Consider the following 18,613-nt stretch of genomic DNA (forward strand, 5'->3'; position numbering starts at 1 on the left):
TAGATTTAGAAATTAAAATAATTGAAAAGGATATCAATATAAATATTTTAATAAAATAAATATTTTTCTTTTACAATATATGGTTTACCCTCTTTTAATTATAATGTACCATACCCTTCTGTTGTAAGCATTATAACCTCACACTTATTCAGATTTTGTAATATTTGTAATAAATTACAATATTTTATTAGTAATGTTGAAATACTGATACAAAAATTAATATTAAATGGATATAATAAAGAAACTTCAAGTAAGATTATTCAAATATTCTGTAATAAATATAAAAATGTATTAAATAAATATTAAAGAAACTTTAATAAAAATCTCTGATAATTATTTTTAGTTGTGAATAAGGTAATTTAACACCTTGGCACTACTGTAGTTGAATATCTTGCTGCTTATAAAGGCTTGTCTAGAGTATGAATATTGATAGTTACAATAGACTTAATGGGTGGTGATTGGAGTTATACTAGTTTGTTTAGATAACTGGTTGGGACCCTTCACACTGGTATAATTCGTTTACTGGGGGTACCAGATTGGGGCTGGAATGCTAACCTTAAGAGGTAAGTTTAGTACTTGCTCTCAAATGGTAGTATCTTATTATTACTTTTTCATTATTTTCCTTTTTCTCCTTTTTTTTATTTTGAAGATCCGTCACCTTCCCACAACTGTCTGCAGGCAGTGAAGGGTAATTGAGATGTGGGATGTTGTGCGCTTGTACACCCACATCTCGAGCTCCTATTTCTAATTTCTGTTTCTATTATTATAGCTTAATTAATTTATGTTTATTTCTTTATATGATATTGGCGAATGGAGGTTAAGACCGATAAATGACGTATCCTCACCGCAATGTGGGTCCTACTTCTCAGTCACCTCCAAACCCTAGAGTACATTCTATATCCCACAGCATAGTCTGTGCCCTGGGATCCTTTTACTTGATGCAGAGATTTGTATTTTTATCTTTGTTTCGGTTTTTTTCTCGGTTATAGCAAGTTATATATGTATATATATATTAGGAAATTCTAAATCAGAATGTTCTTAATATCTTTTACATAATGCGTACAATATTTGCATGGAAAAATATACTAAAAACTTCCTGTAAAAACTCAGCTTCCTTTATATATCACTTGTTCGATTACAGAAAGGTCCACATTTCGAAAGAGCTCGGGTTATAGGGTTTTTATAACTTTGTGTTAAAATGTAGTAATATCGTTCTAACGATGCTCCTTATCAAGGTTTTCACAACTCTTGGTTCTATATGAGATTAACTATTTCATAATTTTGTATGTAAATCATATACGATCCTGTCTCGCGGTGAAATGACCATTCAGAAATGTATTCGTTAAAGCATAGGGATAAGTCTTTAAGCTTATGACGCTAAAAATTGAATTTCGAAAACCGTGTTGGGCAAACAACAAAAATTTCCTATTGTGTAGCTTTGTACTTATCAAAAATTAAATCGCACAAAAAACTTAAAGCTATGTTTACACTGTGTTTTATTTCAGATTGCCTAGGCTAAATGTATTAATGTATTATTTGGTATTTCCCAGAAGTCTGATTTCGGTTTCAGTGGCTGCAGCTGTATTATTAACCACTGGTACAGAGGCCGTTCTTTCATATCCCTGCGGTGAGTTAACTGTTTATTGTGAAATTATTGCCAAAAGATTTGTGTCAGGCTTGATTATTTGGGGATTAGTAGCTATTTAGAAAATTAACTTTAAAACGAGAAAGAATAATGTCATGTATTTGTATGTTTTCCATGAACCATCTTTGTTTAAAATTCTATATGTAGAAATGCGTCGATGAAGTAATATTATGTTTTCATTCCTTCATCAAAGTGGTAGTGAAGCAATAAGAAGAGACCACAATTAAACATTAAATATTTGTAATTAATCCGAAATTGTTGATTGAAAATGTTTCCAGTATTTGAGATAGTAAAAATTGATGAGCGAATTCGTAAAAATTACTAAAAACCGCGGGAGTGAATTTAAGATGGAATTTGATATTAAAATTACGATACTGATAAGACTTCTTTGCAGCAGGAAAACATACCAGAATAATCTTTTTTTTTTTAAATAGAGGATTCGAAACAAGGAAAGGACAACTGTGTACATTAAAAGACAATATAATCAGTATCTACCCGAATTTATCTTGTGACACTTTATATAAATCTCTTACTCTAATAATGTTGCTTTTCTTTTCTGTTCTCTTTTCTTACTGGATTTAGCCTTTTCGTTAGTTAGTTCATGACAATAATAATAAAAAACTACAAATGTTCTACCGTTTATTGTTTACAACTAGTTTAAGAGTGTGGCCTGACAAGGCCAGGTGGGTTAAGGGGTTTGACTCGTAATCTGAGGGTCGTGGGTTCGAATCCCGGTCGCACTAAACATGCTCGCCCTTTCAGACGTGGGGGCGTTATAATGTGACGGTCAATCCCATTATTTGTTGGTAAAAGAATAGCCCAAGAGTAGGCGGTAGGTGGTGATGACTAGTTGCCTTCCCTCAAGTTTTACACTGCTAAATTAGGAATGGCTAGCGCAGATAGCCCTCGAGTTGCTTTGCGCGAAGTTCAAAACAACATTTAAGACCGCTACTGTTGTCCCTTTTTGATTTGTAGTCGATAACATATTAGAAACACTAGATTTCATGACCACACACTATGAATGCCTCGTTCACGTTATCATTCTTCATGTGTTGATTTTGTAATGTTCTTAAGTCCAACGAGAAGGCTAACAAGTATAATTGACATACAGTTAGAATAAATTAAATATAGTTTTAACAACTTCAACTACTAGTAAATTATAATGATCTGTTTTCTCTGTTGGAGACATTTTTCTAATGTATATTATTCATGAATATAATATATGAGATCTAGAGTGGTCACCGCCTTATCAAATTAGCAGACTGAAATATTTAACTTGAGGTTTAATATGCATAACTAAATCAAAATGAAAAATTTAACTGTTGAAATTGGCTTTAAGTAAGCTTTTATTAAATCAACCTCGCGGATTGAAATGCTTACGTTTTGTGTTAGTAGTTATAATTAAATAAACAAGCAGATTGTGGAGAGTAATTTAAGATTTAGTGACTATAATGAAACCAACCAGCAAGTTAATGAGTCTATACCAGTTCGGTTTGGTGGCTATAATTAAACCAAACCAGCAGGTTTCAGTTCTTATGTTGATTTTTGATTTGGTTTGAATTTCGCGCAAAGCTCCACGAGGGCTACCTGCGCTAGCAGTGTGAGACTAGAGGGAAGGCAGCTAGTCATCACTACCCACCGCCAACTCTTGGGTTACTCTTTTACTAACGAATAGTAGAAGTGACCGTAATATTATAACGCCCTCAAAGCTGAAAGGGCGAGCATGTTTTTCGTGATAGGGATTCGAATTCGCGACCTTCAGATTGCGAGTCGAACACCCTAACCACCTGGCCATACTGGGCCTTGGAATTTAGTGTTCATAACTAAACCAATCCTGTTGATTAAAGTTTTAAGCTGGGTTTTAGTAGTTGTAATATGTTTATGAGAAAATATGGTGAGGTGAATTGATGTTATGCTATTGTGATAACATTAATATGTCAGAACAGTCAGGTTTTGAACCAAAAATAATAAAACTTTCCGCTGGATTATAAAACTGTGATGTTAGCATCGAAACTTCTACAAGTTACCCAGCGTGACTGTCAGAAATGTGTCTTTATATTAACATATCAGAACAGAAAAGGCAAAAGGGCTTACTTACAGCAGCAAAATGTAACTAGGAAGCAGTTACGTATGGTTATTCTTACACAATATATTAGTAAATTAATTTTTTACACTAATTATGTGTAATCACATCAAGATTTTTTTATTTCTCCACAGTTGACACTTTTCTCAGATTATTTTATTCTCGAAATTATCATTTTCCTCTTTATAGATAATTACACCTACCTGAAACAATAAACAGCGACTACCAATTTCTGAGACCTTTGTGTATAAACTGTTCGACAGAGCTGAAAACACAGAAGTTAACGTGATGGGAAAAATCTTGATAACGGATAGTTTGTTTGTTTTTGAATTTCGCGCAAAGCTATTCGAGAGCTATCTGCGCTAGCCGTCCCTAATTTAGCAGTGTAAGACTAGATGGAAGGCAGCTAGTCATCACCACCCACCGCCAACTGTTGGGCTACTCTTTTACCAACGAAGAGTGGGATTGACCGTCACATTATAACGCCCTCACAGCTGAAAGGGCGAGCATGTTTGGTGCGACCGGGATTCGAACCCGCGAACCTCGGATTACGAGACGAACGCCTTAACCCACCTGGCCAAGCCGGGCCGATCTTGATAAAAGAGAACTGATTAGGTTAATTTTTTTAAAGAAGAATAATTTATGTTAAAAGAGTGTGCTTTAGATCCGGCTACAATATATTTATCCAAATAAATATTTTACGTTCCAGTAAAAGGAGTATGACAGTAATAAAGACAACAGACTTGACAAATATTTTAATAAACGGAGTATTTAATAGTTTTGGTTCTAATAAAAACAAAAAAAAACTTCGTCTAAGTTTGATAGGGAACAGCCAAACACATAGTAATAATTAGTAATTTTATTATTACTATACAACTTCTGAAGTTTTATTATTATCGCCACCAAGAAATAAAGAAAAATTCGCTAAACAGCGGGAATGTTGTAAATAGCAGCATGAATTCATGATGGTCGCTGTTAAAGGGTTAACTATGAATTAGTTAACCCTTTGAAACATTCTTAATGAATGATTATGTTATCTACTTTTATTATTTTACATAGTTTTTTACTACTGTATTTTACAACTTGCACAAGATTTGGCTGCTAAATCATAGCCTGGACTAATCAGCGCAATTTGGAATTTATGACACGATTACGTTTCGAGTTTGTTTTAAGCTTAAAATAGTTTGTAAACAGTTTAAAGAATAAGTTGCATTTTAACACATGTAACGTCCAGGTTTTCATTATACAAGGTCCGGCATGGCCAGGTGGTTAAGGCATTCGACTCGTAATCTGAGAGTCGCCGGTTCAAATACCTGTCACACCAATCATTCTCCCCCTTTCACCCTTCGGGGCGTTATAATATTACGGTCAACTCCACTATTCGTTGGTAAAATAGTAGCCCAAAAGTTGCTGTTTGGTGTTGATGACTAGATGCCTTCTCTCTAGTTTTACACTGCTACATTAGACGGCTAGCGCAGATAGCCCTCGTGTAGCTTTGCGCGAAATTCAAACCAAACCAAATCATTATACAAGGTTTTCAATAGAAGGGAATTCCGTTTCGATCTTGAATAACCATAACGACTGAATCATCAATAATAAATCAAATAATATTAAATTTAATTTTTAAACTATTCCCTCCAGAACCGTCGACAGTGGTAGCTAATAAATACACCAATCAGAATATTTTAGGACCTCAAACAGAAGTCGTTGTGGACCTAGCTCAACTTCTTCGACTCGATCATGTGACTTTACTACTATCAAACAAAATTAGTAAGTTTCTCATTTTGAATATAGTTGGGTTTATAGCTACTTAGATAACAGAAGATATGTATATTTACGTTGTTTTACGACAAACTTATACAGAAAGTGAATAGAGAGACTTTAAAAAAGTGCAAGCTTTCCTCTATTGTCGTCCATTTGTTTCTACCTTCATTTCTGTTTATGACTGAGGTTATCTTTTCTCTCTACACAGGTACAGAAGTCTCTTACTACGACTGTATCACTGTTAGACTTCAAGAAGCTGGAATTACAACCACGATTGTTTATTTGGAAGAAGTGATCAATCTTGATGAAAAAACGTTGCAGAGTAAACTCTTACCTATTGGAGAACCAACGGAATACACGTTGTCAACATACGTTGTTTTCGTCTTTGACGAAAATAGCCAGAAGGGATCTTTTGTTCAGGTTTGATTAAATTGTGAGGAAAATTTACGAGAGTACTGAAATTCACAATCTTTGTTACAATAAAAAATATATTTTTGAAGAAGCTTCTGGCACAATAAATAAGAACAAACACACACACACACATATATTCTTCATTATATATATATCTATATAATGAAGAATGTGTGTGTGTATATATATTTTTTTTACCAAAAGGTGGTGATCTACAACGATATGAGTTAATCAGATTTATTTCTTAACTTTACATATTCTTCATTATATATATACACACGCACACAAAGTTTCTTCATTAGATATTCTATTAATATTGTCTCAATGATACCGCGTTTACAGTTGCAGTAGATTATGTGTAATGCTTAGCAGTAAAAAAATAATTAAATATTAATTCATTTTCTACAAAACAAATTAATTTATGCTTAGATCTGTACATGCGTTAGAGAAATTAAAGTTAGAAGAGGATATGGAAAACTGTCCAAAATCATTGATGAACAATTAATTTTTTGCATAACACAGTACAGTTTTTATTCGATCTTTTATTCAAGGTTTAAATTATTTCACTTTTTCAGTATTTTGTGAAAGAGTTTTGTTTACAAAGTGTACGCTGGGTTCTATTTCTCCGCAATACCAACATCTCTGAAACAACTCTCAATACCAACTTTGAAACTCATTGTTTTTGTTCTGTGGCCGTTGTGCAAAAAGAGAGAAAAACTGCAAGGGTCAGTATGGTGTTATTTTTTACGGTCGGCAGTCAGCTAGTGTTAATTCTGAAAACAAGTTATTAAAAAAGAAAATGCCTTGATTTGTTACATTACTTTTTGACTAGTTTTTTCAAACTTAATTGATTTTTGGAAGAGAAAAATATCGAGGATATCAGATCTGATAAATAAAAAAATCAAGGTACTTAGACGATTTATTAATTATAAATTATGAAACATATTTCTTCTTACTTATCAGAGATCTTCTTTAGTTATTTGATTTTTTATACGATAGTATAGACATGTATGTAAGAAGAGATATCATAGGTGGCATATTAAATATATGTATATATTTGGTTTAATGCAAAATCCAAATTAGTCGACAGCAAAGTTTGATACCCTTGTAGATTTAAAATTAAAAGAATATAAATACGTTTTCGAAAACAAATATTTATGCAATGAGACTGTTAAATGATTGAGAGGACAACAGACAAAACGTTTTGAAACTGAAAGTCCTCAAATTCAGTATGGAAACAGAAAAACTGATAGAACAAAGTCCTTAGAAGAACAAGGTCTCGCCACCACCAAATAATCAGAGTAAACAATAACATTTAATGTAAAATTGATAATGAATGAAGGATAATCTCATTAACTTTACAAGGTTCTTTGACAGAATGAAAAAGTTCATGATTATTATTAAATAATAAGAATCACAGTTAGCTGACAGAAAATAATTGACTCTAAAGGTTATACCACTTCAATGACTATAAAATTTGACCACATTAAAGTTGTTAGACATTTATCCTCTAATACCAATGAAACAATAGCATATGTGTTTGTGTGCCAACTTCAGTAAAATTTTCATATTTAACTTTTTTGTATCTTCTACAAACTCTGTAGGCTAGCAAATGTTTGAAAATTTAATCACCTATATGAAAAATGTAATAACAACTTAGCAATCTAAACAACAGGTCTCGAGCTTTAGGGTATGTTAATCCTGACCGTAATAGAAACGATGTGTTTAATGTATAATGTGAAACGACATACAAGCCCATATAAATAATGCCATTGAGAAGGCATATGCTCTTTACTTTATACTGACAACATCCAAGTTGTACATTAACACAGAATTTTTGTTTATACTACTTAAAACGTAAATAGTTATCATTATTTTCCTACTATTAAATTCCTTAATATAGTTCAAGTAGACAATATAAATTAATCTAAATATTATATAGCAGCTGGGAAATGTTTAATAAATCATTTGAAAATAAGGTTGTGGATTATATTAATAACGTAACAAAAAATTAAAAACAATTAGATTATGTAGTGTTTTCAAAGCTGATGGATTGTTTATTTACAAATATCAATGTAAGACAAAAATTAAAGAATTAAGAAATGCCATTAAAACCAGAACACTCACAGATAATTATATAAAACTAAATGACCCTTGAGATTAACAAATAAAACCAATTATAAACTTTAATCATTTTCTGAAGATATAATTTCAGAAAAACCCTGATATGTCAGTATTTTTACAACCATATTAATAATGTCTGCCTCAGTTTGAAATAAATATCACTGATTTTAATAAATCTAATATTTTTAAAAACTTCTTGGAAAGCATATAATAACAAAACCAATAATATCTACTTCAAGAAAGGTGATGCAATTATGCTGTTAACAAAATGAAATAATAAAACACTAACAAAATTATCACTAGCAATGAAATAATAATTTTATAACCTTAACTATTATCTAGCTCTAATGAATAGGTGATAAAAATTCGAGAGATTAAGACTTCGATCAAAAGCATGGTCGTGAAAAGATCCAATATTTTATGTTAAAATTTGTTTTCTATGTTATTTACGAATCTAGTGAAACAAATCCTAGGAACTTTACTCATACTGGTCTAAAACAGTGTAGAATGACTTACTAAAATCATTAAAGTTCCTATAAAGAGATAAAGTTATACAAGAGATTTTGTATAGAAAGTTTCGGATTACAGAGCATTTAATTAAGCTTACCGAAAGTCCAGTAAACATCTTTAATATTGAATACACTTCATTTATTTTCCAGGTTTAAAAAAGAAAAAATGAAAAATCTAATACACTAAACAAACAATACACGTTATTTTTTATCTTTAATTTCTTTTTTTAGTTAATATTGCTCTTAAATCTATAAGATTTATAATTAAAATATGAGGGTATAAGTTTAATTAATATTTCTACGTTTATTTGTGTTTTTATATTTATAATATTTTATTACTTTTTTCTTTTTAACATGCTTTCAGTTTTTACCCTATGATCGTGTTCTGATTTTTCAGATTATTTTATTATGGATTATTCTGCACGTTTAGAAATTATTCTTTTTAAATTATTGCTTTAGCTAATATTTCCCGCAGTTTAACCTGTGGTTGCGTTTTATAAGTGACAGTCTATCGTCGTATGGTGTAGATGATGGGTACAGTTACCTAGCTAGACTTGTAATCCGAGGGTCGCAGGTTCGAATCCCTATCACACCAAACATGCTCGCCTATTCAGCCGTGGGGGAGTTATAATGTGACGTTCAATCCCATTAATCGTTGGTAAAAGAGTAGCCCAAGAGTTGACGGTGGGTGGTGATGACTAGTTGCCTTCCCTCTAGTCATACACTGCTAAATTAGCAGATAACCCTCGTGTAGCTTTGCGCGAAATCAAAAACAAACAAACAGTTAACTGCCTGCCTTCTTGTTTTCAGTAGTTCTCAATAAGAGATGACGGTACACAACCTTCGTAGTTTTGCCATAAATACAGAATACAGACACACTTTGTTTATGGCAAAATAACAAAGGGTTTGTGACGCAGTTCTAACTTTGGAACTACTGACCACGGGGAAGGCAACTGGCCAGCAACACACACCGTCAACTCTTGAGCTAACCTTTACCAAGTAATAGTGGAATTGATAATCATATTAAGAAGACTCGCAGGAGGGCATTTTAGTTATAAGGTTTCGATCCTAACCACCAGGAGCTTTTAAATAACATAAATAAATCATTTAAGCATTAAAATATTTAGTTGTTCATTCTGTACACGTGTTTATGTTTGAAGTTGTATCTTTTATTTTATCTTTATTTCTTATTATGAGTCCCCTAACCTTCCAGTGGCTCAGCAAAAGGCCTGAGGTCTTTTATAGCTAAAAACCAGGTTTCAATAGCTGCAACATGGAGGGCACAGAAACCCTATCGTGTAGCTTTGCGCTTAACAACAAACATTCCTTCACACACAAACACACGCGCGCGCACACACACACACACGCATAATTTGAAAGGAAAACAGGAAGACTGGATTTTAAGTTTATTATTTTTAATAATTTCGAAACTTTTAATTGCCAAATAAATTTATATTTTTCAATAACAGATTTTTTGATTGACAAGTTTAATAATACCCAAACAAAGCTTGTTACATTTGCCATAATAAATCGTTGCAACCGTATAACAGATATACAAGCCAACAATATAAGGTTGACTCCTAGTCGTACAGCGGTATGTATGTGGACTTAGAACACTAGTAATCAGTTTTGATATCCATGGTGAGCAGAGCAGAGATAGCCCTTTACGTACCTTTACCCTTAACTACAACCAGTATCACTTGTTTTAAGACAGTTTCTAATCGTAATCGACAAGTTAAACATATTAAGTTTGCTCAGAACATAGCTTGTAGCTTACCTACTCATTTCTATTTCCAAAAAAAAGGACATTTGTTTTCTTAGACCAGAAATACTTGGAAAGTACTATACTGTTTTGTCATGAATATACATATCACCTTGAATTATCTCTACAAGTTTTTCGGTTGAATGTTTTTTCAAGGAACATTGATGAAAATAAATTAAAAGATACTTTGTAAAGTTCCATATTATCATGCATATTTCTATACGTATTACGGGATAAGCCATCCCGTATTGATAAAAATGTTGTACAATGTCACAGGTAATTTACAAATATATTATTTTATATAAATGTATTTAACAAGTAATCTCTCTAAATTACTATGCTTTAAAATGTTTACAAAATATTCTCAAAATTTCCCATTGTGTCTATTATCATTTACTTTATTTTCCTCGGGAACCTGACATGGCTTGCTGGTTAGGGGACTCGACTCTCAATCTATGAGTCAAAAGTTCGAAACCCTTCACAAATATGCTCTTCCTTTCACGCGAACGGGAATTAAAATGTGAGATCAATCCCATTATTCGTTGGTAAAACAGTAGTTAAAAAACTGGCGGTTGATGGTGTTAACTAGCTACACTTACTCAAGTCTACTACTGCTAAATTAGAGACGGTTAGCGCAGATAGTCCACCAGTAGCTTTGCGGGGAATTCTTAAATTATCAACCTTTCGTTGCCGAAAATATAATTTTTTCTAGGAGTAGGAGAAATACAAATAGATTTATGTTTGATGTCTTTGTACTTGGAAATCATGGCATCACTACGAAGGTAGTTTAACCTGATCAAACTCTTGTTAACAAGATAAACACGTAAATTTGCGTTACCGTTTTAGCTGTTTGCTTGTTTTTAATTACGCGCAAAGCTACACGAGGTCTATCTGCGCTAGCCGTCCCTAATTTACAGTATAAGACTAGAGAGAATGCAACGAGTCATCACCACTCACCGCCAACTCTTAGGCTACTCTTTTACCAACGAATAGTGGAATTGACTATCATATTATAACGCCACCACGGCTGAAAGGACGAGTATATTTGTTGCGACGGGTATTCGAACCCGCGACTCTCAAATTACGAGCGAGCGCCTTAACCATCTGGCCATGCCGGGCTCGCCTATTTAACTGTAGTATATTTTGTATCACGTCTGTAACACAATAAGGTACTATTTTTTTTGTATTATTCTATGAGATATCAACTGTGATCTCTGTATTTTTTTATTTTATTTGTAAAATATCATGCATCTCTTCTCCAGCTATTTTATTTAGTATTTCTACGAGATGTTATGAGACACTTCTATAATTATTTTGTTTTCTATCACTGTTTGACACGTTTTACTGCTTTGGAGATTATGTAATGTAATATAATAAACTTTACCTCTTTAGCTGTTATGTAATATAATAAACTTTACCTCTATAGTTATTACGTTATGTAATATAATAAACTTTATCTCTTTAGCTGTTACGTTATGTAATATAGTAAACTTTACCTCTATAGTTATTATGTTATGTAATGTAATAAACTTTAACTCTTTCGCTGTTATGCTTAATATCATTTCTGAAATACAGTGCCTTACAAAAGTCCTTACCCCTTAGTACTGGTACTCATTTATTTTCTTGTTAAAGACGTAATTCTAACGACAAAAATATTAATTATATTAATCTCAGACGAGTTTCTAATGATTAAAAAGAACAAAAGGTGCATTGTTATTCACTTTAGTGATATAACACAATAATCTTACAAACACATGTTGCAAAAGTCTTAACCACTAAGATCATTATGCAGTTAACATTTGGTTTAAGCTCCTTTGACAACCGTGACAGCTAAAAGTCGTTCTGGATGAACCCTCCACACGCTCTGAAGATGTTTTTGGCCACTGCTGCTTGCAGACTTTTCAAGTCTCTCCACAAATCTTTGAATAGATTTATATCTGGGCTTTTGTTTTGACAGTCGAGGACTTTATTTTTGTTTCTCTGAAATCATTCTTGGGTTGTCTTTGAGTATTTGAAAACACTGTCCTCTTGAAATGTAAATTTTTGACTGCGTTTTAGATTTTCGACCATCTTTGTATATTTTGCACTATTCATGATTCCTTGGATGCGGACACGTTTTTCAGTGTCAGCTGCAGAAAACCATCCCTACAGCATTATGGATTTACCATCATGGTTGACAGTCGGTTCTGTATTTCTCGGGTTATGAGAAGTGTTGGGTTTCCACCATACATAACGTTTGTTTTTTTAACCTAGAAAATTCTTTTTTTGTTATCATCTGACCATAGAATTTTCTTCCACATTGTTGAAGGATTATTGAAATGTTTACGCAGATAGTCCATTCGTTATCTAAGATGCATCTTCGTGAGTAGTGGTTTCTTTCTTGACACTCTAACAAAAAAGTCTTTTCTGGGTAAGGTACGTGATATTGTCAAGGTGTGTACAGTGACTCCAGTCGTTGCTAGTGAAGTCTGAAACACCTTCAGAGTCACTGTTGGCTTCACAGTCACTTCTTTGATGATATTTTTGCTTGTTCGAGAATAGACCTTTTTATAACGTTTGTAATGTAATGTTGAGGTAGTGTGACGTACTATCTATTACTTCACAACGGTAATTGATGGCAAGGTAAGAACTTTTGAAATTGAGTTATAACCTTCTCCGAAACCATGTTTCTGAACAAACTTCTCCCTTAGGTCTGTATATAATTCTTTTCTCATGTCTCTCAGTAACAGTAAACATAATTTTAACTTTCAAAACACTCTACTTAAATCAATACTAATGGCTCTATATGACTTAAAGTATTATTTCGTATGTCTTTATAATATACTTTGGTATTTCTTAGAGTTGTACACAACCACTTGTATTTACTTTAGTAGGGTAGTGACGTGAAGCTGAAGACTCTTGTAATGTGTTTTCAATATTATTTTATGCTATATCACTAAAGTGAGTAACAACGGACCTTTTGCTATTTGTAATCTTTAGAAAGTGGACTAAGATTAATATAATAAATATTTTTTGTCATTTGAGTTATGTCTTTCATACGAAAATAACTGAAATTGATTACTAGCACAGGAGAGTGAAGACTCCTATAAGGCATTCTTCACCTGCAATCTATTTAGCGATCATATTTTTGTATTATCTCCGAAACACAACATGTGATACCTCTCTAAGTTATGTTAGTCTGTCGCATATCATTCATCACTTCTCTAATAATTAAATTCAGTTTATGGCACAATGTTCACCACTTATCTAACATTTAAATTTAGTCTGTGACATATCATTCACCACTTCTCTAATATTTAAATTTAGGCTGTGGCATATAATTCATTCACTTCTCTAACATTTAAATTTAGGCTGTGGCATATCATTCATCACTTCTCGAACATTTGAATATAGTTGTGGTACATCATTAATCACTTCTATAACATTTAAATTTAGCCTTTGGCACACCATTCATTCACTTCTCTAGCTTTAACTTTATTATGTAGCATATTATCTATCACTTCTTTAGCTTTCAAACTTAGTAGTACTTTGATGACACACTATCCTTCACTTTTTAAAATATCGTGTTTTGTAATACTTCAGTCAAGTATCATGTGCTACTTCTCAACCTGTTAAGATTTATATCGTTTAGATATTTACTGTTACCTCTCTTGCTGTCGCTATTTGTAACACTTTATGACAAACTATTTACTTGTTATTTTGAGCATCCTCTTTGGATGTGACATATATATCTCGTTATTGTGTTTATTCTCATGTATCAGACATACGCTTCACCTCTCGATGTAATATTTAATATTATGTCTGTGATATATCATATTCCATTTCATATCATGTCAGATCTTTCTAAGTGAGGTTATCATGATATCTGAGACAAATTATATATTATTATATAGCTGATATGAATACAATTATATCTGTAACTAATTGTGTAATATTTCTGACAGTTACTATTTCCTCTGCCTACTTTGCTCTGTGATATATTATGACCTAATAAATCTAGCTTTTGACTTGAATGTGCCAGGGTAACGTAAGTCAATGCTTTCAATTAGAGTTTAATGTGATTTTTTTTCATCATACGTGCCTTTTATTTCAGTGTTTTATGCAGAATGTTTGCTCTTTGAGTACTTCAAGCGTAGTGTATATGCAGTTTTTATTGAATGAAAAATAATATATTTAGTCATATTCAGATAAGATACAACATTTATGGAGTTCCCAAAGAAAATCACCGTTGTACTGGAATACAAATCGTAGGAAAATGGACACAACGTCATGGCATCAGTCCTAAGTCATCTCCATTTATACAAAACCAGGATTTTCTGGATTTCAAAGAAGACATCTTGGTAGCGTCTATTGTTAGTGTGGGTATTATTAAATATATATCTGATCCCTAAAACATCTAACTTGACGTAAGAGAATTTAAATTGATTAGTGTATATCAGCTACCTAATGTTTTACAAACCATACACCTTAAGTCCATGAATTTGTGAGTTAGCATAACAAACTATATCTTTAGTGGCTTGCTAGTAACTCTGAGAGCTTATATTTTTATAAACAGTTGAGGTTAAATACGCACAATAGGCATAGTGCAGATAGCTCGTTGTGTAGTTTTGCGATTAAACAAAAAAAACACATGATAAACCAAATAGTTTTACTTATGTCCTTATTTCGGATATCCATGCAAAGCTACAGAAAAACTATTTGCGCTACCTGTCCATAATTGTGAACACACAGACTAAAAGGCACACATCTTAAATGTTACTTTTAAGTGCACCGTAAGTCGCAAAGTGCGTGGTACGGTTCTTTTTTCTCTTTTTTTTTTTTTTTTTTGGATATGAAACACAAACCTTGGTTCCTTGGATTCACTGTCAGAAATGTTTGTTATTAAGCAACATCCTGCCCCTGAATATATAGGTGGATATCAACAGAACAGATAATTTGTCGTACTGATATGAAACCAAATATTCATTTTAATAAATAAAAATGTATGTAATATTTATCAACGCAATTACCCCTCCCAATTCACTTCTAATGGTGCAGCGGAAAGATCTGAAAGCTCATACCACACACAAATAACGTACACAACTTACAGTGTTATCTTTTTGTTGAATAAAGGCTTAACTAACGTTAGGTCTAAAACAAGGGGACTTGCGTATTTCAGTGTCTGCTATTACATTCTTTTGTATCAGTCTAGAAATCTTGTATTTAAAGAAGTCTCTTTCAATAAAGATACTAATAAGACAGGTCTCTAATTTTACTATATAAAAAGGAGAAGACAAAAATAATAACAAAGTAAATACTTCACGTATTTTGAATTAACAATCACCTTTGAATTTTATTTTAATATTTTACATTTTAGTTCTTTCCATATTTTGTGCTGGAAGAAGGCCCTAACGGAACGTTTACGCCTATTTATGGATCGGATTTCAAGCTGCTAGATGTCCTCTCTAGGAAACTGAATTTTAGGTGAAAAAAATTTAAGTTTTCTTGTTTCGAATGATATATTTTGTTACTATAAATAATATCGTTCTAGAAACAATAGCTATCGATTCTTGTGTTTTGTTACAATAACGAAGTAAACATAATAATGGTTATATTTCATAACATAACCCTTGCGTTATTGTCTGCACTTGTAATGCTAGTATTTGGGTTTTGATACTCGTGGTGAACAGAGTACAGATAGCCCATTGTGTAACTTTGTGCTTAACTTTAAAAAATCAAAATAACCAACAAATAAACAAATATAACCCTTGTGTTCACTTTACAATATGTACTTTATGCGTTTTATCTTTATTACAAGATTCTTGAAAGTATGTTATGATTTAAGACTATTACCTCTGAAGGTCTGAAAAGTATAGTTTGAGGATCTTCTCATGTTGTTCTAATGGTTCTGCTGACTAAACACTTAGATCCGTAAAAAATTCGTTATGAGTCTACACAAATTATATATCGAATTGTTGTTGTTTTATAAACTTGAAGTCGTTAAAATGACCTGTTGTGTTTTGAATACAGATAAAATATACTTTTCAAGACCAAACTGATTTGCCATGTGATAAATATATTTCACTGAACAACAGCTTCGATGAGAAAACCGTCACAATAAGCATGCAGCTATACACAGTTTAGTAAAATAAAGACATTCTAATAGCTATTATCATTCTAAGTTATGTTTTATGAAATATTACCATGCCATATCCTTAAAAGTCACTGGAATGTGTTATTTCAGAAAATACAGAAAATTTTTTTGTCGAAGTCTAAGATATAAGATGTATATAATGATATAAAAAAATTGTTTTAGTCCCTAAAAAAGAAGTGATTAATGAGTGTGACCTACAAAAACAACTGCTCCTTCAAGATTTAAGTATATTTTTTTTGTTTTTGAATTCGCACAATGCTACTCGAGGGCTATCTGTGCTAGCCGTCCCTAATTTAGCAGTGTAAGACTAGAGGGAAGGCAGCTAGTCATCACCACCCATCGCCAACTCTTGGGCTATTCTTTTACCAACGAATAGTGGGATTGATCGTAACATTATAACGCTCCCACGGCTGAAAGGGCGAACATGTTTGGCGCGACGGGGATGCGAACCCGCGACCCTCAGATTACGAGTCGCACGCCTTAACACGCTTGGCCATGCCGGGCCGATTAAAGTATAATCATACAAAAAGTATTGCTATGCTAAGCAATTTCTTTAGTGTTAATTGACGAATGCAGATCCATTCGTCTTCTGAGAGGTTGTTTATCAATATGAAAAATTTTAGAATAATTCACTCACACTGCAATCGATTAAAAGAAAAAAAAAAGGTTGGAACAACATATTATCAGTTAACATAATCGTTAAATATACTTACAGCATTTTCTCAAGGAAGAATTTGTGTATTTTAACATTAAAGTTATGTTAATTTGAACAGAACTTTTCCTCAACAGAGCAGTATATTATCTGTAAAAAGGTTTAACAGTTCACGAAGCTAAAAATACTAAATTAAAACGTTTCTATCTTCACTGTAACTGCAATAATAATAATACGCCTGAAAACCTTAAAAGTATGAAATTTTGAGATAAATTTAGTCTTGGTAAAAGTTAGAAAAATTAAGCTAGAATTGAAAATTAACTATTTCAGATTTTGAAGTTGAATAATAAGTAAATTAGTGTCCCTGTTAAAACTTATGTATTGCTGTGAATTACGTTCTCTGCCTTTATTCGTCTTAAAACAGATGTATAAATAGAAAATACGCTTGTATACTCATTTTTATTTCCAACAGGCCTTTAATTTCGTTCTTGGATAAAACACTATTAGGCCTCATGTAGTGACGTGTAAATCCTATTTTTAGAAACGAAAATGACGCTATCTAGTTTACACTCAATTTAGAAAGCACCTTGTGTTACCAGAAGATTTATTTAGTGTGGAGTATTGTTTTCCACTGGCCAACTTCCCAAAATGTTGAAATTGTTTGGTATAGTCCTAATGTTACAGCATTGAAAGCATGACGAAGAATGACCATCCTGTTCGCAAGACTGTGAAATTACAAATATACCCAACGATTTCAGCATCTTGGAAAGTGCAACGAATAAAAAAACAATATTCCACACTAAAGAAAGCTTAGCTAAAGCTTTACTAAATATTAAGTTGGCGGTGGGTGGTGATGACTAGCTGCCTTCCCTCTAGTCTTACACTGCTAAATTAGGGACGGCTAGCACAGACAGCCCTCGAGTAGCTTTGTGCGAAATTTCCAAACAAACAAACAAAAAATACTAAATATTAAGCGTAGGCCTATCTTGACGACAGACAATGTGCGGCCTCAACTAAATACCAAACGTAGGCCTACTACTTATTATTGTTTCATATTTGAGTTATCAGCTTAGAGAACATTAAAAGGAATATGAATCTAAAATGCATGAATCTAAATATCAAAATATGATAGTGGAATTAAAAAAAATATCGTAACATTATTATTCATTATCCCTGTCCTTCGTTGTGAGACATTTCTAGGCTTAATTTTTATTTTAATTGAGACAGAGTCTACTGAACTTTAAACTTATTTGACGCTCCCCGCCAGTACAGCGGTATGTCTTCGGATTTATAACGCTACAGTCAGGGGTTCGATTCCCCTCGGTGGGCTGAGCAGATAGCCCGATGTGGCTTTGCTATAAGAAAACAGACAGACTTATTTGACTTTTGTAAGGAAATTAGTCTTCAGTCTTTTGTAAGATATTTTAGGATGTTATCAATGGACGCAGCCATTCGTTTACTTTTTAATGTAAAAACAGGATATTATATTTTCAGTATAAATAATGGAGGTTGAGAATGCTGCTCTTTTCA

General features: G+C 32.6%; 1 protein-coding gene across 1 annotated transcript in view; it reads left to right on the forward strand.

The window, feature by feature from the left end:
• Nucleotides 1–507: 507 nt before the first annotated feature.
• Nucleotides 508–18,613, forward strand: part of LOC143234352 (putative glutamate receptor) — a 33,030-nt gene continuing 14,924 nt past the window's right edge. Inside the window, exons 1-7 of the mRNA XM_076471643.1 lie at nt 508–563; nt 1,551–1,627; nt 5,370–5,498; nt 5,701–5,912; nt 6,479–6,628; nt 14,486–14,656; nt 15,655–15,761. The gene's annotated coding sequence lies outside the window, so the exon portion shown is untranslated. The remainder of the gene's footprint in view (nt 564–1,550; nt 1,628–5,369; nt 5,499–5,700; nt 5,913–6,478; nt 6,629–14,485; nt 14,657–15,654; nt 15,762–18,613) is intronic.

Source organism: Tachypleus tridentatus, chromosome 12 (assembly GCF_004210375.1).
Source record: "Tachypleus tridentatus isolate NWPU-2018 chromosome 12, ASM421037v1, whole genome shotgun sequence".
NCBI lineage: Eukaryota > Metazoa > Arthropoda > Merostomata > Xiphosura > Limulidae > Tachypleus > Tachypleus tridentatus.